We start from the raw sequence: 14,454 nt of genomic DNA, 5'->3' as shown, positions 1-14,454 counted from the left end.
GAACGAGGACTCTGGCCTTCCCCGGGGAGGTCCCCGAGCTTTATCTCATGAGCTGCACGACCTCTAGGAACCTCTGCACAAGTGAGATAAACTGGGCCCAAGAGGAAACCTCCTTATCTCCCAACAAAGCATCTTTGCAAATCGCCGTTTCTTCCTCTTTTTTTGCTTCTCAGGGAAGGGAGTATTTTAAAAAATAGGCGCAATAACAGTAATAATAATCATCATCCGCTGATGCCTGCATCCCAGTCAGCGCCTAGGGGAAGGACGTATGGGGGCCTGCAGGGCAGGACTGTGCTGGGACCGTGGGTGACTCATGTGCCGGGGTGGCCCCCTTCCCCGAGGGTCCTGAGCCCCGTGTCTGGTTTGAGAGATACGGCCACCACCTCTCTTCATACAGAATAAACAAACGATTAACTGTCTCATTAGCGACCGTGCGGGAAGACACACAACTCTCGTCCTGGCGGGTGGTGCAGCCAAGAGATTTATATTATGTAACAATAAAAGCAAAACAAACGTGGCCTTCCTCTGCTGCCTGCCTGCACGGGGCCCTTGGGCCAGAGCAGGGCAGTAGCACCTGGCCAGCACGAGGATTCCAGCCGGAAGGAGGGAGCAGGTGCCGGACATACCTTCCCGGCATTTCAGGGGGGCATTAGGGTGGGAGTAGGGGTGGGGGTGTTGGAATGGAAGGAGGGAGAGAGGGAACAAGATTGCTCAGAAAGGCAACACAGTTTACTCAGGAGCTACGTGTGGCCTGTCACTCTTTGGGAAAGAGAACAGAACTGAAAATCAAGGGACTCCTATTCCAGCCATAGCTCCAACCCCACCTAGATGACTGATGAGTTTAGGCACATTCCACCTTGGTTTCCACACCTGTAAAAGGGTTTTTTTTTTTTTTTTTTTAAGTACTATACGAATGCAGATTGCCATTATTGTTGCCTTTTTATCACACTATAAAGAGCTGTTAAGAGAACAGACACTGAATTCAGACTTCTGGGGACAAATCCCAGCTCTACTTTCTAGTGTGTGTGGGGGGGGGGGGCAATGAACGTCTCTTTGTGGGCTATAAAATGAGTATGCCAACTATATTTACCTCTTAGGATTAAAAAAGGTAATTCCTGAAGAGCACTAAACAATGCCTAGCATGGGGTGGGGGGAGGCCTTCAAAGTGTAAAAGATGTAACCATGTTTATCCTTATTCCTCACCAGGGCCCTCATTCTGAAGAGACAACCTAGATTTACACCTCCAAGAATTCCAGTTATATTGTTCCTACCTCTAAGCTTTTTTCTACTTTCCCCTCCTACTCCAAAGAAAGAAGTGCCCCCTAGGGGCGCCTGGGTGGTTCAGTCGTTAAGCGTCTGCCTTCAGCTCAGGTCATGATCTCAGGGTCCTGGGATCGAGCCCCACATTGGGCTCCCTGCTCGGTGGGAAGCCTGCTTCTCCCTCTCCCACTCCCCCTGCTTGTGTTCCCTCTCTCGCTGTGCCTCTCTCTGTCAAATAAATAAATAAAATCTTTAAAAAAAAAAAAAAAAGAAAGAAAGAAAGAAGTGCCCCACCCCTTTTTCTCCCAAGATATGATTCCCTCTTTCCTCCTCCGGGGTTTTGATCCAAAAATCATCTCTTGTTTTTGCCATTTTCAGATCCTTCTATTCTACTGGTTCTGGGTCCCCTGTTCCTAAAACGTGTTCAAGCCTGACATCCTACAAACAACCCTGTCAACCATGTCTCCCCCAAGGCAGCATCCTTCCTCTTCCCTTTCCCTCTGAGGAGCGTCATCTATATTCCTTGCCTCTACCTTGCAACTTTCATTCACTCTCCTGGCTTCCATCCCCCCCACTCTGCTGGTGGCAAAAGGCACAAAACAGTCCAGCTTGTCAAGTCTGTCCCAGGACCCCTCTCCAGGCTTCAGGCTAAGTTATCCATGGCCTGTGGCATTGCTGACAAACCCCTTGCTGAAATCCTCTCTTCTCTTGGCCTGGGTACTGCTCTGCTCTTGTCCTGTTCCCTCTTTTCTGTCTACTTTCCCTCTGCCTCTCTCACTAGTTTCTCGTCCTGGCCCATAAGTGTTGTCCCCCGGAGGATGGGCCTTGGTACCTTCTCTTCTGGCATATAATGCATATACCAAGTGCCTGAGCACCCTGAGTGGCGTCACACTCCCAGGTCCTCTAAGGCAAAGGGCTTGTGGCAGTTTTGTTTGGCTGACAGACTGTTTCCCAAGACTGTGTGACTGGGCAAGTGTCCTTCAACTGGCTGAACATCTACTCTTACATCAGACCACTTTGCACATTTATGTCAACTCCTCACCTTGGTAGGTATTTGGTGAGGTGGCTGGTGAGCCTCTGACCAGGTTTCTCTGGGACAGTCTTACCTACTACATCAAGCAGACAGCATGTTTAGTGCTAATGGAACCCCAAACTTTATTTCTGCTATATGTTCCCCTTTTGAACCCCAAACCAAATGTCCAGCAGTTTCATGACAACTCCACCTGGAAACCCTACAAAGTCCTCAAGCATATCTTCATCTTCTTCCCATAATGCCTTGTCTATTTTGGTTGCAACATCACTACCCACCCTGGTATTGTAAATAGAAACCTCAGGATCATTCTCGACTCCCAATGAACACTCTTGCTCCCTTATTTCTAGAGATCTACTGTGTCCTGTTAATTTTACCAACAAATATCCAGAGAACATTTCCCTCCCTCTCTTCCTGTCCACTTTGCCCCTGTCCTAGTGTCACCTCCCCATCCCCTAGTTCTTTAATCAAGTCCATTTTCAACACCAGCGACCAGAGAGATCTTTCTAAAAAGATCCATGTGTAGAACCCCTTCATCCTCCACACACTTCCTGCACCTCAAAACCTGTCCTCTCCTTCTCCTTTCCTCCCCATCAAAATTTTTCAGTGGTGTCTCACTGGTTAATGTATACTTAGAAACCACCTGGGGAACTTGTTAAAATGCAGATTCCCAGGTCTTCACCATAAACAATCTAAGGCAAGAAAGAGCTTTCTGCAAGTCTAGGAGACTATATCTTTAACAAGCACCCTGCAGGATTTCCGTGCCAGTTCTCCACAAATCAAACGTTTAGAACCTCTGAACGGAAGCCACAGTATTGCGGTGCAGAACTCTGAGATCAGGCCTCCTGCCGGTTGAACTCCGGCTCCTCCACAGGCAGCTGGGCCTCACAGTATGATGCTTTAGTCTCCATGCGTTGGTTTCTTCATCTAATGCATATGGATGATAACAACAGTACCACCCATATATCGAATGCTTATCACCATGCTATGCACTTTAAATGCACAGACTTTTGGAATCATCATAACAAACACATGAAGTAGATGCTATTACTTACTCCATTTCCCAGATGAGGAAACTGAGGCATAGAGAGTAACTTGCCTAAGGTCACAGGGCTAATAAATGGCAGAGCTGGGTTTTGAATGCAGGTCCATGCTCACAGCCATCACCCACAAGGCTGTCATCGAGATGACATGACGTAACTTACAGGAGGCACTTAGCATGTTGTCCTGCACGTAGTAAGAGCTACATAAATGGCAGCCATTCTTCCTGTGGCTATTATTAGTACTAATAGTATCTTTACAGAATCAACATTACATTTGCCAGTTTGAAAGGCAGCAGAGTGTTACGGATGAGCAGACTCTAGCAAGCCGTCTCGTCCAATACAGTAGTCACTAGGTTCATGTACCTATTTAAATTTAAATATAATAATTAAAATTAATTAAAAAGTAAATTTCAGTTCCTCAGTCACACTAGCCACATTTCAAGTGCTCAAGAACCACATGTAGTCAGTGGCTACTGTACTGGAAGCATAGATTTAGAACACTGCCAACATTATAGAAAGTTCTATTGGACAACACTGCTCTAGAGGTAGACTGCTGGAATAAAATCCTGACTCTGATAGTTGAGGGTTCTTTGGAATGATAATTTGTCTCCCTGTGCCTCAGTTTCCTCACCTGCAAAACTAAGATAAAAACAATACCCACTTCATATGGCTGCTTTAAAGAACATATAAATTAATACAATTAATGTACTGAGAATATACTGTACCCTGGCAGACAATAGGTAATATATAAGTGCTTGTGTTTATTACTACGGAGATGGTGGTATCATTAGCAATATTATCCTTATACTTGAGCCACTTGACACAACAAGCATTGACATTTAAATCCTTGTATCTTACCTATACCTGAGATGTCCTTCTCTCCCACCTTCTACTTCCCATTCAACTGACAAACTCCTACACGTCCTCCAAAGCCCACTGAACTGGTGATTTTCTCTCCACACCTTTCTCCAAAGCACTCTCACCCCTGGCACAATTCATTGCTTCTCAAGCCTGCAAAGTCCAGTGGCCACACCTGCTATTTCTGCACTCCATCCCTCCTGAATTCCGATTGCTCTAGGCCCTTACTCCCGCTGTGCTCCTTTGAAATATCTTCTAAGATCCACAAATCTCATTGGAAATAAGAACGGACCTCCATTTTGGAGGACAGACCACGGTATGTCAGCAGATGGAGCCTTGCAAACACTTTGATGATAAAATGTATCCAGAAAGAGAAGCAAATGTGATGTTGTGCCTTGGGCACCATGTCCATCACAAACCCCTGGGCACCAGCGTGTGTGACCTTTAGAAAAAGTCACACTGGCTGAAATGCCTCTGTATCGTTCTTTGCATGGCAATGAATTACTCTGGATGGAGATGAAAAGTCTTCCTTGCGTAATTTCTCAAATAGCTGAGTTGGGAAGCCCAGGAGTTGGGACTAGGAGGGGAATAAAAGGTGAACACTATGGCTTTGTTTTCACAGATCATTTGCTGTTCTGAGTGAATCCTACAGAAATAGTGAACTTTTCAAGAAGAAGAAACTTGCCAAACTTCAGAAGAGAGAGGGATTGATGTGAGAGTGGTGTTTAAGCCAGAGTGATGTGGGAGCCAGAGCATCACTACTTATTAGTCTGTAACCTCAGCCACAGCCCTGAAGCAGTTCTGTTTCCCCACATGTGAAATGAAGGCAATACTCTACCCTGTAGAAGAGGGATGAGGAATAATGCATGAGCACACTTCTCACAAGGCAGACATACGGTGCCCCTGAATCAGTGGCATCCACTACTATTACTAGGTTCTATCAAACCTGTCCTTCCAAGGAAATCACATAAAATTTGAAATGAATGAGGCAAGTGGAGACCAAATAGAAATGCATTCCTGTGATATTAAGACTGAGCTTTACAGGACCACATGTAAGCAAACACGAGTCTCCAAAGTAACTACAACTCAGCCAGATTGCACACATATCTATTTGCAAAGGCCATTTAATGTGAGTTCTACAAATCCCTACAGGGTAATAAGTCAAGTTTCCATACAACAGGGGCATGTGGACAACCAGAACCAGCTGGAGGCTTTTAGCCACTGCATCTCTCTCTCTCTTTTGGTTATTTCCAGGCAACAAACAAGCCTAGGCCACCTGTATTTGAGTGAAACTGCTATTCCTCCCCATTTTCCTCTCTTCTCCCCACCTGGCCTCCTCTTGGTCACAGCTGCTTGTTGAGGGCAGCAGTATCTGCCTTCTCTTCACTTCCTGTCACTCGATCATGGTTCATACTCCACTGAAGCTGCTCTCACCACGCCACCAGTGATCTCGCTTCTATTCATCCCAACCACTGAGCAGCTATCCTGGTTCAGGAACTCTGTGATAAGCAAAATCCTGGGAATGACCCCGACTCTTGTCTAATCCCCTCCCCTCCTAGTGCGGGCAGGGCCTGTGCGTAGGACGAGACATCACTGTCATGATTATATGCTGTTAGATGCTGTTATGGGTCAAACTGTGTCTCACCGCAATTCACATGTTGAAGCCCAGTATCTCAGAATGTGACCTTATTTGGAAATAGAATTGTTGCAGGTATAATTAATCATGAGTTCATTAGGGTGGATCCGAAGCAGGTATGACTGGTAGCCTTACAAAAAGGGGAAATTTAGACATGGAAATGTACACAGAGGGAAAACGCTGTGTGAACATGAAGACAGTCATCTCTCTACAAGCCGAGGGAAGACTGCCTGGAACAGATGCATCACTCGCAGCCCTCAGAAGGACCCAACTCTGCCAACACCATGATTTCAGACTTCCAGCCTCCAGAGCTGTGAGACAATAAAATTTTGTTATTTAAGCCACTCTGCTTGTGGGACTTAGCTATGGCAGCCTTAGCAAACTAATACATATGGCAAAAGGGAAATTACCCACGTAGAACAATTTACTCACATGAGCCCTTTAAAGGCAGAGCATTTTCTCCAGTTGATAACAAATAAGAAGTCAGAGAGTTGGCACATGGGTAGGATTCGATGCTCCAATGCTGGCCCTGAAGATGGAGGAGGCCACAGGACAAGGAATGCAGGCAGCCTTTAGTTGTTGACAGTGGCCGCAGGCTGAGAGCAAGCAAAGAAAGGGGGTATCCAGTTCTACAACTGCAACAAAGTAAATTTGGCCAACCACAGGCATGAGGTTAAAAGTAGGCTCTTCCTGGAATCTGCAGATAAGAGTCCAACTAGTCAGCACTTTAATTTAAGCCTCATGAGACCCTAAACAGAGGACCCATCTGAACCTGCCTGAACTTCTGATCTACAGAACTGTGAGCTAGGAAATGCATGTGCCTCTAAGCCACACAAAAATTTGACAATTTGTTTCAGCAGCAATAGAAGACTAATTCAGACTGCAACCCTCCGATCTCTTCCCTGAGGGTTTTTCTTTCAGGATAATGTGAATTCTGGGCTCTTAGCCATAGACTACAGCACCTTGACTAATTCTTCGCCACACCTTCCTGCCTCAGTTTCCCCACTGGTAAGACAATTCTGGTTCCAACAATTACAGCACTGCTAGCTGAAGTCAGGAAATGACAAGGGACTTAGAAGTAGAAGGAGTTTCACTGAACTTCTCTCTTTAACCTGAGGAATAAGAGCTTTTCCAGGCTACCAAAACTCCCTGGCTCCTTCTGGTCTTTCCAGCTCCTGGAAAGAACTATTTTCTTCTATAGGTATGTGTTTACCATCTTCAGCTCCCCCTACAACTGCTGTTTTTTTCATGAGTCACAGGGTCAGGAGTGCTTATTCTACCCAATGCTGAACAGTTTGCTACTTATCGCAGGCAAATCTTGGCAGCCAGGAGCAGGACAGCAAGTTGTAAAGTCCCTTCAGAAAAATGGAAACAGCACTGAAGTCACACATGGAGAAAAGAGGAGCTGAGATGTGTCAAGAAAAGAAAACCCTGAGTGTAGCTTTGGAAGATGGGCCTGGCAAACCATACACACACTAAGGAGCAGACCTGCAGATGAGCTGCAGGAATTCTCATCTGGGAATTCCATAGGGTGAGTCAACTTGACTGGTAGTTCTGAATATGCCAACCTTAGGATGTAACTTCTGGAAGCAAACTCCTTTTCTTTCATATTACTTCTTCCCCAAGCTCCAAACTCACCTTTCCTCCTACAGGTCTCATGAGTGCCTCACATGCAACACATCCAAAGTGAATGCATTATCTCTTCCTCCCCCAAAATGGTGCCACCACTCTAAACACTCACAGTAGAATCCTGGCTGTGGAAACAATATGGCTTTGGGTTCAAATCCTAGCTCTGCCCCTCACTGGCTTACTGGCTTCTAAGCCTTAGTTTCTTCATCTGCAAAGTAGGCATAATAATAATACTTATCTGTAAGAGTTATTGTGAGGAAACAATGTAAATCCAAATCTTAAGAACCCATGACTTCTACACTTAAAGTTTTTCAGACGGTTCTCCTCTGCCTATCATATTAAAAACAAATTATACCCCCATAAACATCCTCTCCCTCCTCTTTGTCTCCCTTTGCACATGCTGTTCCCTTGCCCACATTTATACTTATTTCTGTGTAAATCCCATCAATTTTCCAAGGCTCAGCTAAATTGTCATATTATCATTGGAACCTTCCCTATCCCTCAAGTACAAATAATCTCACTCATCTCTGAACTCCTTTAGGGAACATCACATTGCTATGGTGTGGGTTTTTGAGGGTATTCATCCTCAATTTAAGCTTCTTGAGGTCTTCAGTCTTCCTTTTTTCATCATGTGAGATAAATCTAAGAGAAGAATGTGGCAGAAACCCAAGTGACCTAAGTGAGTATAAATATTGACAAGGTATTTTTCATCTCACATTGGTATACAATGAAATATCCTTTGCAATAAGACATCTCCAGAGCATTATGCCTATGCCCTGTCCCTGCTCATCCCAACATCACACACAACATATTAAAATAGGGTTTGGCCAAGAGAATGGGGCAGGAGTCAGCACCAACAAATGGAAGTCTCTCTGTGTGTCTGAGCAGTTCCTCATGCCAAATGCAAGTACTAATCATACTGGGTTTCTATCTGAGTGAGAATCTCTTTTCCAGTCTCCTTTCCCTTTAAATTCCATATTCCAGAGATCAAGTTGAGATTCTTTCCTTGTGAGTTCATCACCCTGATTTGCAGTTTTGGTGGCTAGGATAGGATTTGTATCCCCACTACAAAGAAGAAACTTGAGACACTAACAGTGCCTAGCAATGTTTACTAGTAGGTATTAGGGTAGAGTTGGTTTGGCCTTGGGCTTGGAGTAAGCATGGAGAATAGGGTTACTTTTATGTGTCAACTTGACTGGGTCATATGGTATCCAGATATGCAGTCAAACATTATTGTGGGTATCTCTGTAAGGGTGATTTTGGATGGGATTAACATTTAAAGCAGTAGACCAATTAAGGCAAATTGTACTCCCTAATGCAGATGAGCCTCACCTAATCAGTTGAAGGCCTGAATAGAACAAAAAGCTAACCCTCCCCTGAATAAGAGAGAATCCTTCCTGCCTGATGGCCTTTGAACCAGGACATTGGCTTTTTTCTTGTCTTCAGACTCTGAAATGTCAACATTTCCTGGTTATTGAGCCTACCTATTGAGACTAGAATTATACCATCAGCTCTCCTGGATCTCAGGCCTTTGGACTTGCACTGGGACTACACTGTCAGCTCTCTAGGTCTCCAGCTTGCTAAATCGCCCTGCAGATTTGGGGATTTGCCAACTTCCACAGTGTCATGAGCCAATTCCTTATAATAAGTGTCTCTCTCTGTATAAGTATGTCCTATTAGTTCTGTTTCTTTGGAGAACCCTGACCAATGCAGTTGGGATAGGGTTGGGAAGAATGCAGGGGTTATATTTTGGTATAGGTTTGCGGTTGGGGTGGGGCTAGGATTGGGGTTAGGGCTGGGGTTGACCTTTGGTCTAGATTGTGGTTTAGGATTGTTTGGGGGAGGGTGCAAGTTGACAAAGGAACAAAATATCAAACATATTTTCCTAATGTCATTATTGCTGATATGACCTTGATAAAGAGAATAGAAATTGATTATTTAGTGACTTCCAAGTCCCAAGTGTTATTGTTGACCCTCTTGTTTATATTACAATAATGGCAATAATTGTGTTAAGTCTCAACTATGTGTCACAGGCGATATCAGGTGTTTTGACTCTTACCTCATTTAATCCTCTTGAAAACCCTCTCAAATAGTTATTACCCCGTATTTTTAACACAATAAGAAACTGAGGGCATTTGAGTTGAGGAAACTCGTAAGTGGAGAATGTGATGTTTGAACTCAAGTCTTTCTGGCTCCAAAGCCATTCTGTGCCAAAGCACCAGCTGGGATGGTAAAGAATTGGTAACATCGCCCAGAGGATAAGAAACCAGGAGGGGCCAAGCCCTTCCTCAGAGGAGGGTCAGGAAATGCCCCTGGCTAGTGGGTAGAGGTGGGGAGAGGAGAATGTATTGTCTTTCAGGGCAGCCGAGACTCCTGGGTTCTCAGCCGGAGTCCTGATTTATGACTCCCTTCCCCTAGCAAGGCTGGAGGCACACTTTCCTTCCAGGGGAGAATCTGTCCTCCTTCAGCCTAAGCAACATGCAGCCTCTCTGTCTATCTTCTGCTCTGTGACATCATCAATGAGTTATTTCCCTCCTTTAGCGTAGCCCCTCCTGGGACCTACCCAAAGATGCAATTTCTTTTCTATTTTTCTCCTCTTTCAGAAGCTTCCTTCCAGAGACACAAAAATGCCAGATTCATTACATCGCTATCAGGTAGAAGCCTGTGTTAAAGAGGCTTCAATCGATCGATCTCTTAAATAAAGCTGGCAAAATATTGCACTTACTTATAGGCTTTCTGTTCCCTAATGTAGGTGCCGGCTGTTCCTCCTGGCCCCGCCTGCTTTGCCAATGAACTCAGTATCTCCCTTCTCTTGCCCCCACCTTCATGCTTTGGCTCATAACAAACAGACTTAGAATATGAACCAGCCCTTTTATCAGCAGCTTTCACTCTCACAAGGGAACAGGTAGGTTGCACAATTCCTATTTCCCTGGTGGGCAAGTTGAGAAAAAGAAAATAGGATGACTTAAATCAGGTGAATCTAGAGAAAGTAGCTTCTTCTCTGGTCTCTGGGCATTTCTTCCTCCACGCGTCCTTATAAAACCCCAACAGGTGCCCCGACCTTGCCCTTGACCCTTGGTTCCTTCCTCCCCCCGTCAGTCCTTTCCTTACTGGTGCTTTTAAAGACAGTTTTCTCCTCCCAGACTGACTCTCTTTCCAAAGTAATCAGGAAGCTCTGAGGTCCTGCAAAACGCATCAGATGTGGGAGTTATGAAACCGTGGTTCAAATCCCAGCTCTGCCCTGGCTGGCTGGGCAGGATTTTTAACCCCCATGGGCCTCAGTTCCATGGGCCATCACCATGGGTGGCAGGGGCATGGCCTTCAGTGCATAAGTCCCTACTATCAGGGTATTACATAAAGCTGGAACTCATGCCTCTGGAAGAAGCCAAATGGAAGTGTCTGGAACAACAGCAGATCTGCAGTATCTTTGGGGGAACAGTGTGTGAGACATCCTGTGAGAGACCCCCACAGTCCCAAAGTTTTCCTCCACGTCCTCTCCAGCCCCTGTTCCCATCTTCTTCTCACTTCCATTCCAGCCTGGCCTTTGAAGAGACATTTAACTTGAGGAAAGTAAATGTGCTGTTTGTGAAGTGAGATGAAGTAGACAGGCCCTTGGGCTCCCCAGCATGGCCCCCTTGGCCCTCTGGGCTGGTGACCCCTGGCTCCCAATGACTGTACTTCCTGGAACAACACAGGAAGTACCACGTCTAGCGCTGCCAGGAATCAGGTGCCCAGGCCACTCACATGGTGTATATTTATAACTTCTTGTGCCTTGACTACAGGCCAAATGTTGCATTCACAGCTAATTTCCTATTAATTAGGTGCTGCAGTTCCTCAGCTAAATGAATAATGAGCCAGACAGGAGCCCTGAAGTTCAAAACTGCCACGGACTGTGGTGCCAACAGAAGCTGGTGGAAGGGGAGGGGCAGGGAGCCAAGAGAGGAAATGGGGAAGAGGAAGAAAATATACTGGTCTGGGACAGCTTCTGTAATAATTAAATGATCACTTGTTGACCTTATAAAGCCCTTTGTAGACTACGTTGCTGAGCATGTTTCTCACACTTGCCTCATGGGGTAAGAAGAAACTGAAGGAATGTCAAGGCTCTAGTGGAGGGGTTGAATGTGACTCTGCTGGCCTCAGCACCAGTATTTCTCCCTGAGGGGGGTCTCTGGACCTCTGCGTCAGCATCACCTGGTCTACCTGAATCACCTGCAGAGGAATCTGGGAAACTGCACTTTTAACAACCCTCCCCCCGCCCCCCAGTCATCCCTATGGATATTAGAGTTTGGGAAACACTGTCCCAGGGTAACTGGGATTTCTAGGTCATACTCTAAGGGGCCAAAGGGCCTCAGCTAAAATTTATAAACATCTCTAAAACTCTTAACTACTTACCAAGTATCTTCCATGTACTCCCTCCTTTCTTTCATCCTCACAACCCAGTATGAGGTAGAGGCTACTGTTATCCTCCAAATGAGACAACTGAGACTTTCAAAAATTAAGTAGCTTGGCTGAGTCAAGGATGGAGAGAGTGGCAGAAGCAGCCTGGCTCATCCCAGGCACACTGGACACTGGATCTATTTGCTAAAGACCTCTTCTTCCAGTCCCACCAAATCATCGTGCTGAGACTCCTGATAAACTTCTGAGCCTGCTGTTCAGGACAATCAGTAGATCCAGCTCTAGGAAGCTGGACTTGATCAGATAAGCCAGGGACTTGAGACAGTGAACAACCAAAGGACCGGCTTGTACATGACAGGATTCCAGAGTGTTAAAAACATAGCTGTGGCCTCAGATTCCTTCTTGTAAAGGACTAGACTCTATTCCACTTCCTATTTTAGAAATATGGGGCAAGGCTGTTTAATTTCTCTATGCCTCAGTTTCCCCATTGTATAGTGAGGACAATAGGAGTGAGCCCCTTATGTTGTTAGAAGGACTGGGATAACACACAGACTTTGTACCTCCCACAGATTCTAGATTCATCTATTGAGTCAACCACAGTGATTCAAACCCCACCAACTCTAGATGTCTCATCCTACTTCCCCCCAAAGATAATACCTGAATCATCAGCCCAGATACTTCACTTTTGCTCTGGGGATGAATCAGATTATAAAGACCAATTCCTTGATAAATGCTGTACAGGACATTTCCTCTTGCACTATGAATGTCCTTCCATAAATAATTAAACTAACCTAGTTACTGAAAGAAGTGACTGAAACCCATAGTGGGAGGAAGATGGGAACTTTGGTCCAACAGTCTGTCCAGGCACTTCCTGATTCCCGGTGCGGGGGTGGGGGAGGGGGGATGAGAATGAAGAGAGGGGTGCAGTCCCCATTGCTGAAGAGCTTCCACACTAGAGATGTGGGAAAAGGCAAGGATCCAAGGGTAGACATTGGATCCAAATTCAGAATAGGTAGACATGAAGACTGACTAGAAAAGGAGACCTCCAGATAGACTTTCCTTGAGAGTGCCCCGTGCAGGACAGAGGCGATGACAACATAGCAGCAAAACAACTAAATGGTAGCAAAAATGCAGGAGATAAATGTGGGAGAAGAAAGCTCCATCCCCAACAGTGTAGCACAGGATCTCCTTATCCAGAGTGACCTTTAGTTTTGTTCAAGAGTTCCCATGGGATGCACTTCTCTCTTAAACCTAGACTATTAATCACCTTTCCCGGAATTCACTTAGGATGCTCTGACTCCCCAGCCTGAAGTTTTTGCATATGCAGTTCATGTGTTCATGCCCCCAAGGGGAAAATATTTCCTTAGGCAGAAAACATTCCTCTCACTGCTAGTATCCCTTTTCTCCAACAATAACACCTGGCTAGTAATAATACCAGTAAAACCTGGCTAACAGGTCCTAACTGGACTCTCTAATGAACTGGGCATTAAAGGACATTTAAGAATAAATGCAAACTTATTACTGTCTAGCAAGAAAATGACTACGTAGGGGCAGAGAGAAAGCAAGAGGTCTTGGCAAACCTATAAATATTTGTACCAAGAGATAAGAATCAGCTGTAACTAGGCAGCTAGGCTTGCAAACAGTTAGTCTTTAGCCCTAATTAACAAACTTCTTCCCTTCCCCCAACTCTATGTGGATAAATTCTAGCCCAAAGGACCAGATTATCACAAATTCTACAATGACGAGGCCCTGTCATTTAGAAGACAATCCTGCTCAAACTTTCCAATGTGTGTGTGTATGTGTGTGTGTGTGTGTGTGTGTGTGGTTGGTGGGAGCAGAGGGAGTGGGGGATGGGGGGAATGGGAGGTGGTTATAAGGCCCTGCGTATGCTACGCGCCTGGGCTGGTTTGTTCCCCTGCCTTTCAAATGTGAACTTCCATCAGAGATTCCAGGAGGAGAAAGAAGATTAGGACATAGGCTGAAAATAAGCAGCTGCTTTGGTGTCTGAATGTATCCATAGTCCACATATTCTTTCCTCTCACAGCCATGTCTTCCCTTCCCATCCTTGGTTTCCATACAAATGTGATTGAGGAGGAATTCTCCTTTTGCGTTTTTAGAGAACAACATCTCAGAGTAACTCTTTTATCACATTTCAAGAGGGAAAGGCTAATTAAGCTAGATCATCCCCCCAACACCACCACCATCCCCCCTCCCCTAAAAGGCAGAAATCTGCTAACCCAACCCAATTCAGAGTCACTAACTCCACAATTATTCCCCTCTGGAACAGTTCCTTTTTTTCTAAATTTCATACTTCCAAGTTGAAGTAGGCATCTTGTGATTTTTGTTTGTTTTTAACATGATACCTTTGCGATAATTATCAGAGGCATTTTCCTATCCACATCTTGCTTGGGAAAGAGTACTGCTGGGTTCAGGGTGTCGGGTCCCACAGGGAAAATGCTGGAGCTTAAATGCCACTGGCTTCTCACAGCGCTTTTCCAGTTACTGCAATCATCTATCAGTTTACCCACCCCAGCTCCTCCCCTCAGCCCTCCCATCCTCCTTACTTCTGCAAGTCTTAGTGACCCTATTTCAGGAACTGAAGA

At 45.3% G+C, this 14,454-nt stretch overlaps 1 protein-coding gene across 23 annotated transcripts in view; it reads right to left on the bottom strand.

Moving 5' to 3' along the window:
• The window catches only part of NRXN3 (neurexin 3), a 1,523,557-nt gene that overhangs the window by 1,272,387 nt on the left and 236,716 nt on the right, over positions 1 to 14,454 (bottom strand). The gene's annotated exons all lie outside the window — the stretch shown is intronic.

Source organism: Halichoerus grypus, chromosome 8 (assembly GCF_964656455.1).
Source record: "Halichoerus grypus chromosome 8, mHalGry1.hap1.1, whole genome shotgun sequence".
Taxonomy (NCBI): domain Eukaryota; kingdom Metazoa; phylum Chordata; class Mammalia; order Carnivora; family Phocidae; genus Halichoerus; species Halichoerus grypus.
This window is presented reverse-complemented; position numbering and strand designations above follow the sequence as displayed.